Source organism: Carassius gibelio, chromosome B22 (genome assembly GCF_023724105.1).
Source record: "Carassius gibelio isolate Cgi1373 ecotype wild population from Czech Republic chromosome B22, carGib1.2-hapl.c, whole genome shotgun sequence".
Taxonomy (NCBI): domain Eukaryota; kingdom Metazoa; phylum Chordata; class Actinopteri; order Cypriniformes; family Cyprinidae; genus Carassius; species Carassius gibelio.
In genome coordinates, this window is record NC_068417.1 from 14,522,240 (window position 1) to 14,538,392 (window position 16,153).

Sequence of the window (16,153 nt, forward strand, 5' to 3'; positions counted from 1 at the left end):
ACAGTAAAAGAAATGGACACAGCGACCCCATTGGAACTCAATTGAGACAAATGAAGCCCGGTTTTAGCGTTTTTTAGCACTTCCGTTTCTGACGCGCAGACTCAAACGAGGCTTGACGACGTCAGCAACCTGTCTGCCAGACGTAAATCTTCTAGTAGCTGTGCGTGCAAACTGCCATCGTTAATCTTGCAGAGACGGTGAGCTTGAGCGGGGAGTTCTTTGTCGTGAGTGAGCAGGAGTAAGTATTCTGATTAATTATTTTGTATAGTATTTTAAAATGTAACGCCAGTACCCAGCTAACACAGTTACGTTGTGACGACGTAACTGGACCAGACCATATTCGTTGCAGCGACGTCCCAAATAACGTTCCAGTGACGTAACTTTGTGATTCCCATATCCGTCGTGGCGACGTTATAGTGGAACGTCGCTGGAACGTGAGGAGTACGTCCCAACGACCAAACTGGCACGTTATGAGGACGTTCCTATAAAATACCATATTGGTCTCAGCGACGTACCACATAACGTTCCAGTGACGTAACTTTGTGATTCCCATATCCGTCGTGGCGACGTTATAGTGGAACGTCGCTGGAACGTGAGGAGTACGTCCCAACGACCAAACTGGCACGTTATGAGGACGTTCCTATAAAATACCATATGGGTCTCAGCGACGTACCACATAACGTTCCAGTGACGTAACTTTGTGATTCCCATATCCGTCGTGGCGACGTTATAGTGGAACGTTGCTGGAACGTGATGAGTATGTCCTGACGACCAAACTGGCACGTTATGAGGACGTGACATTTCAGGATCATATTGGTAATTCATATTTTCACCTCACCATTACCTTGAAATACATAAAGAACTAATAAACTCAATCCGTCTCTGGTGCAAAAAATAAACCTTAAGAAATCTAATTGTAATCTAATTATAGGGGATTCATAGTTGATACATTAATTACATACATGCAATGCAAACAAATACAAAAACATTACATTCTAGTATAAAATGGACAAAAACACACTGCATTCATTCACAAATCAATATTTATTCAGCACTACTTTGTACAAATACGAAGCCAAAACATTTTGAACATCGCACCTGTTCTTTAAACATGCAAAATGTTATGAGCACAGAAAACTAAACACATCAATTCATAGATTACACAATATAAACAATAGAACATTTTTGTCTTAAAGATGGGGAGATGGTTAATGACGTTATTAGTGAAAATTAAAAATAATTATCAGTAAACTTATTGATACAACATAATTTAGTGCAACAAAAAATACATGATAAATAGATATGAAACAATTCAGCAGATACTGCACAGAGATACTGCACAAAGTAAAACTGTGAGCGTCATATATGAGGCTCCTGGTATAAATGTCTGGTGGTGATGTGCTTTAATTACACGACATGCAGGAAAAAATTTAGGCTAATTCATGCGCACGATTTTCTATTTCATTCCCTCGATTTGCTAAAACGTGTACACTATTTATACATCAAGATAACGAATTAGTAAATTGTGCATACTATTTAGCAAATCAATGAAATGTAAAAGTAATCGTGCATGTTTTAGTACATAGAGGGAACGAATTAGTAAATCATGGACATGATTTCTTTCTTTTTCTTGCATGTCATGATCAGGGCTCTGTGCTCACTATCAGAGGATAAAACTAAACAATATAACAATTACCAAAGAACCATAATTCTTGAGCTTCTCAGAAAAAAAAACATTCATAAAGCGTAAAGATATGAAAAATGAACAATATAGAGATTTCTAGCATCTCTCCTGTATTATTTGTCCCACCCGAAAAAACAATTTTTTTAAGAAAATGAGCATATCGACTTTCTCAGAAGAATCTGTGATCTGTGATTACTGACTGTGGAGAAGACTCTTTCAGACAGTGCTGAGGAGGCAGGGTTAGGTGCAGGACAGCTGATAGAGAAGAGGAAGAGTGTGTTTCTTACCCCAGCAGCGGAAGACAGGCTCTTCTGAGGGAAGGACAGGAGGCTTGATGCAGTGTTGTGCTGTAGAACAAGGCTTCTTCTCAGCACCTGATCTTCTTCAGAAAAGAGTTCCTCTAGTGTAGAGTCAGACACTCAGACTTCTTGCAAACTGGAATCTTTTAATAACATTTAGCATATTATTGTAGTCATGTTCATTGTTTTTATTATAACACATGGCAAGCTTATAGAAAATTGTTAAACGTGTTCTTCCTCCTCTTCTTCATCCTGGGCCTGCACTGTCAACATCCTTCTCTGAGCTGAAACATCTCGAACATCTTAAACATATTTATTGAAATAATTATGAGGCAAAGCTGAATTTTTCAGTAACTTTACTCCAGTCTTCAGGGTCACATGATCTTTTTCATATACTGATTTGCTGATCGGGAAACATTGCTGATTATCACAAATCAGTACATTTACATGCACCTAATCACATTATTGCCGCTAAGATCAAAGTGTACATCTGATCATGACATACATGATGTAAATCACATCTGCAGTTAGCTTACTACAGTTGTTAGTTCCACTGAACTCTATTGGTAACGAAGGAACTTTTTGAACAAAGTTGGTTTTAGGGAAACGCACCCCATATTAGAAATGATTTCCAGCATTTCTGGAAAGTTGAATTTTTTCTTCATTAATATTTTATAAAACACAAAGTTCAAAACATTGAAAAAAAAAAGTAATCTTTTGTAAAATTACAAAAGTCTTCTCTACCACTGGTTTTCAATTTTATGCATTCTTGCTATTGGCCAACCACCCCCAAATAAAATAAATAAATAAAATAAATAATAAATAAATATAACTGTAGTGTAGAAAAAAAAGTTTGGGCAGCACAACTGTTCGGAACAACTGATAATAATCAGAAAAATGTATTGAGCAGTAAATCATCATATTATTCTGATTTCTGAAGATCATGTGACACTGAAGACTGGAGTAATTAATGCTGAAAATATAGCTGTGCATTATAGAAATAAATTAAACTTTTAAAATATATTTAAAACTTTTGACCAGTTGTGTACATTGCCACATTTAAATGAAAACTCAACTTGTAATAAACAAAGCACACATTCTCAAAGAACTTACATTCTGGTGACTACTTCCTTCCCTCACTGCTGTCAGTTCCCTTCAGTCATTCCCAGACCTCCTTGTTTTTAATCTTTCCCTCAAATCTACAGAAACAAACATCATTTTACAGACAATTTGGATAAGTCACGAATTGCAATAGTTATATAACTATAATCACAATGCTAAGTTATATATATATATAATTATAAATACATATTGAATCGGCACACAAGTATCGGGATAGTATTGAATTGGCAGATTAGCGTATCATTCCAGCCCTAGTTACTACAGTCAAAACAATGAAACTCTCTTCAAGAGCGCACAATAACTGATATTTAAAACTGTTAAAAGAAAAGGCTCAAAATATTGCACACATATAATACACAACAATATCTCTTCCCTTGGTGTTTTGAACATTTCTGTGAGTAATGCTACACGCTGTGACTTTGTGTTGCTTCAAGTGCATCATTCTGCACACTGGTTGTGTTTACGTGCTGCACGCTGTATAGGAGCCATACCCTTTCGTATTATAATACATTAGCACAATGATAGATTCTTGTTCTGTCCCATCTACCACATGTTGCTGCCTTCATTACTGTGCTATAAATTTAAAAGAAATGTATTTTACACACACATACATTATACACACACACACACACACATATATATAGACGGTTTCAACGGCAACAACATTAAAAAACGTTACTGCGCATGCGCGCTTTTGTGGACCTAACCTAACCGGTAGACTTCCAAATAGAATCAATAACAACAGCCAAGTCCCTCTAGAGTAGATATTTTTTGATAACAAACAAAATATGTTTGCTGCGTGGATCAGGCGGACTTAATGAAAATGCAAATTCATCCTTTGCCAGCAGGAGATGTTTTAAAGCATAGACATAAAGCGCGAGAAATAGAAGTTTCCCCAATAACAGCTGTAAACAAAGCAGAGCTGGTACGCACACGCTGCTATCAGGCATATAACATGCAAGTCTTCCTTCAGAAATACAGCGATATAAAAACACCCGTGCCTCGTTTTGATATTTAAACATATAAATGTTAGGAATTATTAAACGTGCAGTACGTAACGTTACTCATGTTTATTCAACGAAGCCTTTTTGTCTCCAAAAATAAATAAATGTATGGGAACACATCCCGCAACACAACCACCTGAGCCCAACTTCAGTCTACTCATCACCTTGCCTTTAACTGCGTTTGTAGAAGGCACTGCAGCCAGACTGATATACACAACACAGACTGGAAGTTAACTTAGGTCCAGGCGCGTGCATCCGATGAAACTGTCTAATATATATATATATATATATATATATATATATTAGTGCTGTCAAAATTAGCGCGTTAACGCATTCGATTAATTTGAAATATTTAACGCGTTAAAATAAAATAACGCAATTAACGCGGTTGCAGTTTTTTTTTATTTCCAGTTGTGGCCTATGTGTGTTCAACGTGCAAAGAAATATGGATTAGACCAAGGAAGGACTTTTAGACGGAAAGTTTCAGTATAAAACTCTGCCGGATTACTCTTCAGTCTGCCACAAGAAACATTATGACTGTATGACTGTAACAGTGCGTAAATCAGACCTTTCTGTAACGCTAACGTTAATAAGCTTAAACGAAAATAAAGAAATAATTGTGTAGCGGAGTATTTTTTGTACACAGTGCCGCGAACTGTCAATCACTCCTGTACGCGTGCATCACTGTCCTCCTCAGCTGCAGCAACTTGCGCTCTCTCTCTTCATCAAGCTTTAAAACAAAAAGGGGACAAAAAGATCATATTGTCTTTGTGCATAGGCTATAGATTAATTAGATAAATTAATATCTAAATGTGTGCCTTGCCGTCTACGGTATTTTTTTAGAACTTAGAAAAAAGATGCTGCAGCCAATGAACAGCCAGCGGGGGCTGCAGGACGACTCAACCTCCGCAGACAGTTTTTAATGTTTATCAGACAATAAATACTCAAGATTTTGCTTTAGTATAACTCACAACGAGTTTCACACACCTTCTCCGGCCACGTTGAGTTGTTGACACTTAACAGTGGGAAAAGCGACACATGCGCTATTCACTTGTATAACTTAAGGGTGAATGGGTAATGTAGTTTCTGCTCTGGGTGGGATGAATTAGGAAGCTTGCATTGTGAAGGGCGCTCTGAAAATCGGCAAAAAGATTAAAACCTCTATTAAAACAGATGTCCAAATGAGCGTACCGGTACGCTACAAGCACGTTCTGGGCGCACAGAGAGGTGGCGGTACGCTCAAGAGCTATATTTGGAAGTGGCGGTACTGAGTACCCATGCTTACCTGCCCACTTAAAGCACTGGCAATTACTATACTTTGGAATTTTTTTGCAGTCCACTTAGAATTCAACATGGAAATCATTTTTGTTTTTTATTGGCATTGATTGTTTTGAAATTCAAATGGTACTTACATGCCTGTGTTTTTATTTCTGTAATAAATATGGCTTTCAAGCCAACAGTTAATTTGGAGGATATTGATGGTTTATTGCAGGTATGTTGTTTACATGAGAAAATCTGTGTTACAAGTTAAACAAAAATTCCAATAAACAATCATATTTTGAATTTAAATAGTTTCTTTGTCTTGAGTTTACATTAATTATTTACATTTTACATTTACATATCCAAAAAGTTTCAGTCTTTTAATTGCGATTAATCGCGATTAATTTTAAAAAATTGTGCGATTAATTAGTTAATTTTTTTTAATCGATTGACAGCACTAATATATATATATATATATATATATATATATATATATATATATCAGTTTGAGACCAAAGGTTTGGACACACCTCCTCATTTAAAGAGTTTTCTTTATTTTCATGACTATGAAAATTGTAGATTCACACTGAAGGCATCAAAACTATGAATTAACACATGTGGATTTATATATGGAATTATATACATAACAAAAAAGTGTGAAACAACTGAAAATATGTCATATTCTTGGTTCTTCAAAGTAGCCACCTTTTGCTTTGATGACTGCTTTGCACACTCTTGGCATTCTCTTGATGAGCTTCAAGAGGTAGTCACCTGAAATGGTCTTCCAACAGTCTTCAAGGAGTTCCCAGAGAGATGCTTAGCACTTTTTAGCCCTTTTGCCTTCTGTCTGCGGTCCAGCTCACCCCTAAACCATCTGGATTGGGTTCAGGTCTGGTGACTGTGGAGGACAGGTCATCTGGAGCAGCACCCCATCACTCTCCTTCTTGGTCAAATAGCCCTTGATGCCTTCAGTGTGAATCTACAATTTTCATAGTCATGAAAATAAAGAAAACTCTTTGAATGAGAAGGTGTGTCCAAACTGTTGGTCTTTACTGTAAAATATATATTTTACAGTTTTTATATATCTATATATATATATATATATATACACACACACACATACACACACACACACACACACACTTTTGCACATCCTGTCATACCAGTGACTGGGTGTTACTGCAATAGACTTTGCAGCATTAAGGTTAACGATTAATCGATTATTTGTTCATTAATTTAAACGACGATCGATCATGGAAATGATTGAAAATTGACATCCCTACACTGAAGTAAAGAAAATTCTACATTGATTTAAATTTTTTTTTGCAAAAAACGACACTGATATCGGATCAGAATTACTGTCTCTTCTCATAGTGACAGCCAATCACATTAGTTTTCTGGTATTGCATGCACTCGATTGGCTTGCGTCTGCGCTAGGGTATTTGCGTAAGATGTTCTGACTGGAGGACGGCTGCATTGGCGCTTGAGAAGTCTTCAACTTCTAATTAGAATTAATTTCTAGAATTAATTTCACCATGCTTGACGTCACTTCATTTAAAAGTAAACGAGAGGCGTTGACGCCCCGTGTGATGGGGCGTTATATGTCTGGATACCGCTGCACAAATCTTTCAACAACGAGAAATGTAGTTCCAGCACGGCCTTACATCCAGAACAGCAGAATGGTCAGGATGACCTGAAACACATAACCAACTGAAATCAATTTAAAAGTATTTAGTCTTGCCTGAGTGATGCTGAAACAACCAGGTTTAGTTTTTCACCCAGGAGAAACTGCTTCCTGTGGAACAGTCTCCATGAAGAATGATCTCTTGATCCTGGATCCTTGCTGCCATCCACGCAGAGATGATTTGGAGGATATGTGGTTGTGTCTAAAGGGTAATGAATCAATGTTACAAGAATACTGATAGCAGCACTATTGATCCTGTACCTTATGTAAATGTTTTCAGTACTGAACAAGTCAGGAACCAAATTAGTACCAGTTCTTGAAACCCATCTCTACTTGTAATAGTTGTCTTGTTGCTGCTGCCCAGACTGTCTCTTCCCCTGATGATAAATATATGTGTTTATTTTAAAGCAATAAATAACACATTTAAATTACTAGGTGGTAACAAATATATTTCCTTATAAGGAACTCACTGAATCATGGACTCAACTGGTGGTTGTCAGGCCCTAAGAAAGTGAACAATTTGTTTACTTTTTGTGAAACGAAAGTATCAGATCAATTTGAGAATTAAACTAGCATTAAAAAGCATGCATGTGAAAAACACCATCAACACCAATAATGAACAGATGACAGAATTTACAAGCCTGCCACTTGAGGGAGAAAAGGGGAAATTATTAATCCCACATAACGTTACACTGAACATGATTTCGGCAGCCTCGGTTTAATTAACGTTAAACTTTATATTTAACGTTATATCGGATTACATTCAAGTTCACAGCATGGCTAGCATGAGCGTCATCAAGCTCAAGCGGCAGGCATTCAAACAAACTAATTAACGTTACTACGGTTTAAAAATTGAATAATTAGAAAGTTAATACTGTATAGTTTATAGTGATAAATTTCAAATAATTTAAAACAGGTAAGGTTATATTCGATTTTAGCAGTTAACGTTACCTTAGACCACCTCTGAGACTGCTTTTGAGCTAATTAACCAAACAGAGCATTTATTTATTAAATTGAAAGAGAAAACCTACAAAAATACAAAACACTACTCCTCTTTGATGGCATTTAACGTTATATCAGTTAAAATCTATGAATAAAAGTAGATTTATAGGACTTACCTTTCCTCCGTGTCCGTCTGCTGGAAGTTGACCGTTACAAAATGACGGGCACGCGCACGTCGCGCACTTCACTTAGAAAGTGACGTGCGCTGCTAGTTTAAGGTTTAAATGTTAATTAGTCCCGTACTCTCTTTCATTAACAAACATTATCACCATTTGCTAAGTAAATTGTTTATTTTATTGTTCTTAAACTGATGGCATATATATATATATATATATATATATATATATATATATATATATATATATATATATATATATATATATATATATATATATTATTTTAACATGCTTGATTAATTTTTTTGTATATTTCCCAAAGAATATGCTGTTCAAATGGTATCTTAATAATAATAATACATCTAGTGCAATAATATTAAAAGTTATCTGAAGACCAGCTGACCACGTCGCTACAACGTCCCCAATGGGACTAACTAGCGACGTCTTTTGAGTACGTGCCCACGACGTTTCTGGGAAGTTAGCCAAGATTTAAAAAAATGGAACTTTACCACGACGTCCTCACAACGTTGCCATAAAGTAATGTCGCGCTGACCAAATGACGACTAACTGGCAACGTCCTCACAACGTTCTGTGTTTGCTGGGTACGCCATATTAAGTTAATTACCTGCGAGCTTCTCCACCTGTCTGTACGGTAATGCGACAGAGAGCCGAGTGGTTATGACGCAATCGTTAGCCTATTTTTTACAAAAACTGTTTATAGGGGGCCCTATCTTGCACCCAGCGCAATTGACTTTGTACACCGACGCATGTGTCATTCCTATTTTGCACCCGCGCAAAGCGCGCTTTTCCCTCCACAGAAGCACGTCGCTAAACTAGTGAATGAACTTGCGCTCCCTGGGCGGTTCAGCGCAAAAAAGGAGGCGTGTTCCGGCGCAAACAATCCCTGGTGCTATTTTGCTGTTCCATTAAACAATTGCGCCACTGACCAGAAAAAACCTGGTCTAAAGTCAGTGGCGCGTTGCGCGTTGTTCATTATGCTATTTTAAGGGCGCATGCTTGACCATAATGTATAGCGTGCACAACGCGCATACACTTTGCTCATGTAATCTACACAGATGCAACAGTTATTTTTGCAAATCATAAATTGTTACACTAAAAAAATATTAACACATGAGATGACGGAAATCATTGTGGTGTGACACGAAGATGTGAAAAAAATTGGCATAAATCTAGCTTACAAATTATTCAGGCTAATTATTCTCCCATCCCCATACAACACAACTTCTCTGTCTTTCACTGCTCTTACAAGAACATCAGTCTCCTCGGCTGTAAACCGCTCCTGGCGTGCGCCTGGTAAATACGCCATAATAATAGCAATCCATAATGGAACTTGCGCACCTGCTTTTAAAGGGAATGTTGGATGACGCTCTGATTGGTTTATTTCACGTTACGCCCAAACCACACCTATGAATAATGAAGCTACTTCAGACCAACCCATTTTAGATTTGCGCCGGGCGCAAGAGCCATTTATCCCGCCGGGAAAATAGCAACAGCGCCGAGACCCGCCCACAAACTTACTTGCGCTTTGCGCTTTGACACTTGCGTTTCAGATCGTTAAAATAGGGCCCAGGGCCCCTAAAGTCAGTGGCGCGTTGCGCGTTGTTCATTATGCTATTTTAAGGGCGCATGCTTGACCATAATGTATAGCGTGCACAACGCGCGTACACTTTGCTCATGTAATCTACACAGATGCAACAGTTATTTTTGCAAATCATAAACTGTTACACTAAAAAAAATATTAACACATGAGATGACGGAAATCATTGTGGTGTGCCACGAAGATGTGAACAAAATAGGCATAAATCTAGCTTACAAATTATTCAGGCTAATTGTAGTAATTAAGGATCAGACCTGTTTGCCCAATAGTGGCAAGACATTTAGGCTATGTAAGGACATCTGACAAATATGTTTGTCCGTCAAGAACCAGGAAAAAAAAATCGATGAAACAATTGTGGCTATTTCCTCCTACGCCTGTTTAACCGACGCAATTTTGGGTGGGTTTCTCCCATCCCCATACAACACAACTTCTCTGTCTTTCACTGCTCTTACAAGAACATCAGTCTCCTCGGCTGTGAACCGCTCCTGGCGTGCGCCTGGTAAATACGCCATAATAATAGCAATCCATAATGGAACTTGCGCACCTGCTTTTAAAGGGAATGTTGGATGACGCTCTGATTGGTTTATTTCACGTTACGCCCAAACCACACCTATGAATAATGAAGCTGCTTCAGACCAACCCATTTTAGATTTGCGCCGGGCGCAAGAGCCATTTATCCCGCCGGGAAAATAGCAACAGCGCCGAGACCCGCCCACGAAGTTACTTGCGCTTCGCGCTTTGACACTTGCGTTTCAGATCGTTAAAATAGGGCCCTATGTCTCTTTCACAAGCACAGGGAGATAAACGGGCCTCCTCACTGTTTAGCTGATCTTAAGGAATCCTTTGGCTTAGTGGGCTGCACAGGAGGAAATTCCACCGGCTCAAATGTTCTCAGTAAAAGCCCCAGCATGGATCAAGGACCCGGAATCCCTGCAACCCGTCGACTCTGCAGGGACAGCGAGAGGCCTGGAGGAATGAACGTGACAGTACAACAGATGGTTCTCCTCCAGTCAGCAGACAGACTATGGTTAGAATGGTATTTAAGGTATCACTATGTTCACAAAAATAACTGGTAACCAAAACATATGTGCGTGACCGTAAGAAGTCTGTACTTGTTTTTTATTCCACATCATAATTCTATTGATGAAGGAAAATAAAGAAGGGGAGAGACTACTCATATTGCGGATTTAAAAGCATCAGGACTGTTTTCAGAAAAGATTTAGTGCAGAATGTGCTATCTTTTTAATCTGTGAGTGTTTTCTGATGGTCTTTATGTGTGGTATCATGCAAAAGGCCCTAGAGAGCCATAATTTGCAAGATTGCACTTGACTGAAAAAACCTGTCAAAGCTATAAGTTTTACAGCTGCCTAAATAATGTGAAGGTCAGAGGTGGTTCCCTTTTTTGAGGAATTCAGCTGTTTTAAAGAACAGAATGTTCCTGGTTGTAAGTGATGTAAGAAAAACACCGCAACATCCTCCTCCGTTGGAAATGTTCTGGGGGGCTTTAAGATTTCTTTAGCAGTACTCCAGGAAATTGTGGTGGCAGTGTCACTGTGGTCAGTTATATGCAGTTGGCTCATATATAAAAGTGTATACCAAACAGCTTTTCGATGGTTCACTATTTGTTCATTTGTCAGGAGAGTTCTTTGTTACTGCTGACATTCAGTTTTAGATTACACAAATGCTGCTAAATGCTAAAGTAAGATGTTATAAACAATATCACATTGTATAAACAACAGAATCAGTTGCTTGATAGTTACTGATACATAAAAATAGACAAGATAATCTTATCATATTTTAAATGGAAGTTACATTTTAGCAATTTTCAATCATATCCCGCTGCATTCTGTGGTCATGCTAATTGTAAACTATCTGGTACGTGTTTCATGCATTAAATGCTTTTGTAGAAACGGTGATGGAAAACAATGGCTCGATGTCAGAAAATGTTTATTTGATATGGAACCTCTCCTCCTATTTCTCATCTACAAGGTTATATAACTATAAGTACTTACATAACATCCTTTCCAGAAATTGGGGAGTGAAGGTAAATCAGAACTGTATGGTCAAATAGCCATGTACCTGCATATGGTAACAGTATGTAGATATGCTTGTGCAGATGGATATGTGATATGCAGTGCAAGAGAGGGATCTAATGAATCAATGTGGTCTCTTTGCTCAATTAGCTCTCGAGGGACAGTGTCTGGCAGCAAGGTCAAGGTTTTGGACACACATTTTGCTTAATACACCTCGATCACAGTGCCCTGTTTAGAAATTCCATTAGAATTGCAAAATCTTCTGCTTTCTCTGCTCAGGACATTTTGAAATTGAGTGCATTTAGCTGACTTGCTGTTTTCATGTTGCTTTTTTACTTCCAAAAGTTCCCACACCCATCCTATTTTCTCCCTGAATTACATCAATGCATATTAAATGAAAGTTAAATGTTCAGGTTATGACTTTAAAACGGTTTAGCAATATTTGGGACAACAGACCAGCATGCATACATTATTATAAAAAAAAAAAAAAAAAAAAAAAAAAACACAACAACATGGGGTGGCCTGATTATTTATTTATTTATAAATGCATACATACATACATATGGGACTATTTAAGTGAAACAAAGGAAAAATATTTAAAATATATTTCTTGCCGTGACCGTTAAAGGGTTAAAAAAGTGCACTGTCCATTTAATGGCCTGCAGTGGCAGCTGTGCTGTTAACTTTGTCCCTGCCACACAAAGACAGGTTAAAGCTGCTTTAAATGTCCACCATTCAATTGTCCTTTCCCTACACACACACACACACACACACACCAACTTGCCATGTCTACCCGTAAGCCCCGCCCCCGGCTCCTGAGATCCCGCCCACCAACCCGTAGGATCGAATATCACGTCCGTCTTTCGCTGCATCACTCGACTCCTTATTTCATCCAAAAATCAACAGCGGCACTGTTTAAGCTGAAACTTCTTGACCACGCGGATTTGACAGCACAGATCGTTAGTATGATACCCAAATCGTCCACTGTATTTTAAACCAGGGGTTGGGAGGGGAGAATCAGATCTTTTGACCCCAGTCTGTGTCTGTGTTTGTGATGTTCATGATGTTCAGAAATCCAGACTGATTATCTAGTTTCAGTCAGTCTCTGAATCTATGTATAGATAAAACTGAATCACTGATTTGAGCGATGAGAGTATCATAAAAAAAAAAAAAAAAAATGTCTAAACCCCAAATAAACTTTCGGTCATGCCCAACATTTTTCTAGTTAACATTAGGTCTCTATCTTTAAGCCCTTTCAAGCCACAGGATTTTGAAATCTTGATGTTAAAATACAGCAACCCCCCCCCCCCCCCAAAAAAAAAAAAAAAAAAAAAAACAATGGCACCTAAAGGGTTAAAAGGGTACAAAACATTTAACGTTACTCCAATGTTCCTCTGTAATTTTGCACCTCTGTAGTGTTTAGAAAGCCAATTTGCACCCCGGAAACTAAAATGCACTACAAAGACAACATTACACAACAGTAGAGCAAAAATAATTTAAACTTTGTTGATTGTTTGTGGTCAGAGTTTGTTCACAAGAAGTCAACTGCGGTCTGAAAATACACAGGCAAGCCAGTACTTTTTCACAGTACTCGGTCAAGCCAGCTGCAATTAGTTTTTTTATTTGTTTGTGCGTGTAATTGCTTAGTTATGTTATGTGTGCGGGGAGCAGTCAAAATGAACCCAAAAATACTGCATACAATTTCATTTAACACAAAAAAATACCATAAAGCCACATCAGAATATCAATTTTCCACCAGGGCACGATTAATAAAAATGTGTGTGTGTGTGTGTGTGTGTGTGTGTGTGTTTGTTTTTATATATGACTAGACTTGAACATTGATTTTTTTTTTATACATTACTATTTGTACATTCACATTTGTTTTGTGCATTTATTAATGTACATAATTTATTAATGTTATTAACAATTGTAAATAATTATATATCATTTGTTAACGTTAACGTCATATTACTTATGTTACATTTTTCATATTACCATATTTCAAATTAATATAATATGTATTTTTAACTCTCTCTCTCTCTCTCTGGGCTATACACCCACCCACTCAAACACACACACACACACACACACACACACACACACATGTATGGCAAAATCCCTCCAAGCTTCTTAGTGCATTCAAACTCTTTTACATCATGCCCCATTTTCAAACACTCATAAAAATCTTTCCTTTATATGTTTGCTTATTCATTAAATTAATCCCTCTTCACAGACATCCTGGTTATTATTGTATACATTTTATAATATTTTTACTGTGTGGTTTTGGAGAAAATGAATGGCAAATTCACTCCAAAAAAACAGCAAAGTGCATTCTTGCACTGGCACCATTTCACATTTTCAAACACTCATAAGAATATTACCTTTATAGGTTTGCTCATTCATTTAAAGGTGCCATCTGTAATGTTTGGCAAAAAAAAAATCAAGTCATACTCTACATTCCATAACACATGGGGGCAGTATGCCTCAATAAAGTGAATTGGTCTACTCTAGAGTAACAAACGATGGCATAGTCTCTATGCTCCGCCCCTACCTTCACAACAAAACTACAGCCATAGCCGAAGCCTAATTGTGCGTTCACACCGCCGGCGTCTAGAGCGTCAAAAATCGCTCTTGCCGCTCTGCTCACGACGCTGAAGAAAGATTTGTGAGCGCTCAGACGCTCTTCCCGGGGTTAAAATATAAATTTTTGGGAAGGGTTTCCCTGGTAAAATTAGCATTTTAGGGGCTAAATATCACATTATTGGTATTGGGATTGCTTCAAACCGCGGACATGAAAAACAACCGCAGACTTGGCAACACTGGTTCAGGTGGAGCGGCTGTTACTACACAGAGCCGAAGTCTACCGACAACTAACACACAATCGCTTTCAAAATCAATACATTTCTATGTTATAACATGCCGAAAACAAATACACAAACATATAAAACAAACTTCAAGCGAAATACTAACAGCATCTAACTTACCAATCCAAAAGAAATGTTGCAAGTTTGGAGTCGAACCTCATTTCTTTCAGGTCCATCAATTGTATCCAGCGATTAAAAGCAGTGCCAATGTTAATTTTATTTGTGTTCCCGAATGCGGTTGTTTCCCTGTAGCAGGTGACGCTCTCTTCTCTGAACTGAAATGAACTAGTGGGCTGTACTTTCCACACGATTGACACCAGGTTCAAGTACACGCCCACAAGCCGTGCGAGTTATTCGTGTATTGCAGGTTGGCTGGTGGTTATGCTGCCCACATATCGCCTCCCATGGCCGAAACTGGTATTACGACACCTGTCGGGCCGGGGCTAGTAATGCTAATGTTAATTAAGGTTGATATCTCTGCAGCACTATAACTTGACATTTTTTTAATGACATCATCGCCCTTATTTCTTCTCATTCTTTTGATGTGTGTAGGTCATGTTATGGATATTTTTACCAAAATTTTTGCATATGGCACCTTTAAAGGGGGGGTGAAATGCTATTTCATGCATACTGAGTTTTTTACACTGTTAAAGAGTTGGATTCCCATGCTAAACATGGACAAAGTTTCAAAAATTAAGTTGTACGTTTGAAGGAGTATTTTTGTTCCGGTTTGTCACAAGTTTCGGAAAGTTTTTTTCGAGTATGGCTCTGTGTGACGTTAGATGGAGCGGAATTTCCTTATATGGGTCCTAAGGGCACTTCTCCCGGAAGAGCGCGCGCTCCTGTATAGCAGAGCAATGAGAGGCTGAGCACAGACATTCACTGATCAGAGCGAGAGCGTCGCGAAATGTCACAAAAGGAGTGTGTTTTTGGTTGCCAGGGCAAGACAACCCTGCACAGATTACCAAAAAAAAAAAAAAAACAGCATTAAGGGACCAGTGGACGGAGTTAATTTTTACAGACCATGAACGGAGTTGTGCAAGTGTTTGTGTTTGTTCCCTGCATTTCAAAGATGCTTGTTTTACAAACAAGGCCCAGTTTGACGCTGGATTTGCACATCGTTTATTTCTTAATAAATGCAGTCCCAACAAAAAAGGGTCGCAATCGTGTGTTGGAACCGCATGCGGTGAGTAAAACTGCTTCAAATATCTCTGTGTTGTTAACTTAGCTATCGGCGCGTAAGCACATCAAGTAAACAACATGCGATGTTGTCATCAAACTGCACTTCCCACATGTACAGCTTAAAAAAAAATGTAATAAAAAAAAGACGACAAAGTGGAACTTAATCATTTTCCAAAACAAAATGTATATACAGTTTCAGTACATACCACATAGAGATGTCGTTTGCTGATGCTGCTCTTGTTAAATTTCAGCCTCTGGATCTGATTCTGGATCATAAATATACGC

At 38.1% G+C, this 16,153-nt stretch overlaps 1 protein-coding gene and 1 long non-coding RNA gene across 5 annotated transcripts in view; one reads left to right on the forward strand and one right to left on the reverse strand.

The window, feature by feature from the left end:
- LOC127987238 (natural killer cell receptor 2B4-like) overlaps window positions 1-16,153 on the forward strand; it is a 92,239-nt gene that overhangs the window by 17,477 nt on the left and 58,609 nt on the right. The gene's annotated exons all lie outside the window — the stretch shown is intronic.
- Window positions 1,026-8,240, reverse strand: LOC127987243 (uncharacterized). 3 transcript variants are annotated; one of them, XR_008161120.1, is made up of 6 exons: window positions 8,172-8,240; window positions 7,524-7,556; window positions 7,364-7,430; window positions 7,148-7,255; window positions 3,097-3,182; window positions 1,026-2,267 (listed from the first exon to the last, which is right to left on the reverse strand). It is a non-coding gene; the product is annotated as an uncharacterized LOC127987243 (long non-coding RNA). The 3 variants fall into 3 exon arrangements; XR_008161118.1 differs by lacking the exon at window positions 8,172-8,240 and having other exon boundaries at window positions 7,524-7,765; XR_008161119.1 differs by lacking the exons at window positions 1,026-2,267; window positions 3,097-3,182; window positions 8,172-8,240 and having other exon boundaries at window positions 7,112-7,255; window positions 7,524-7,765.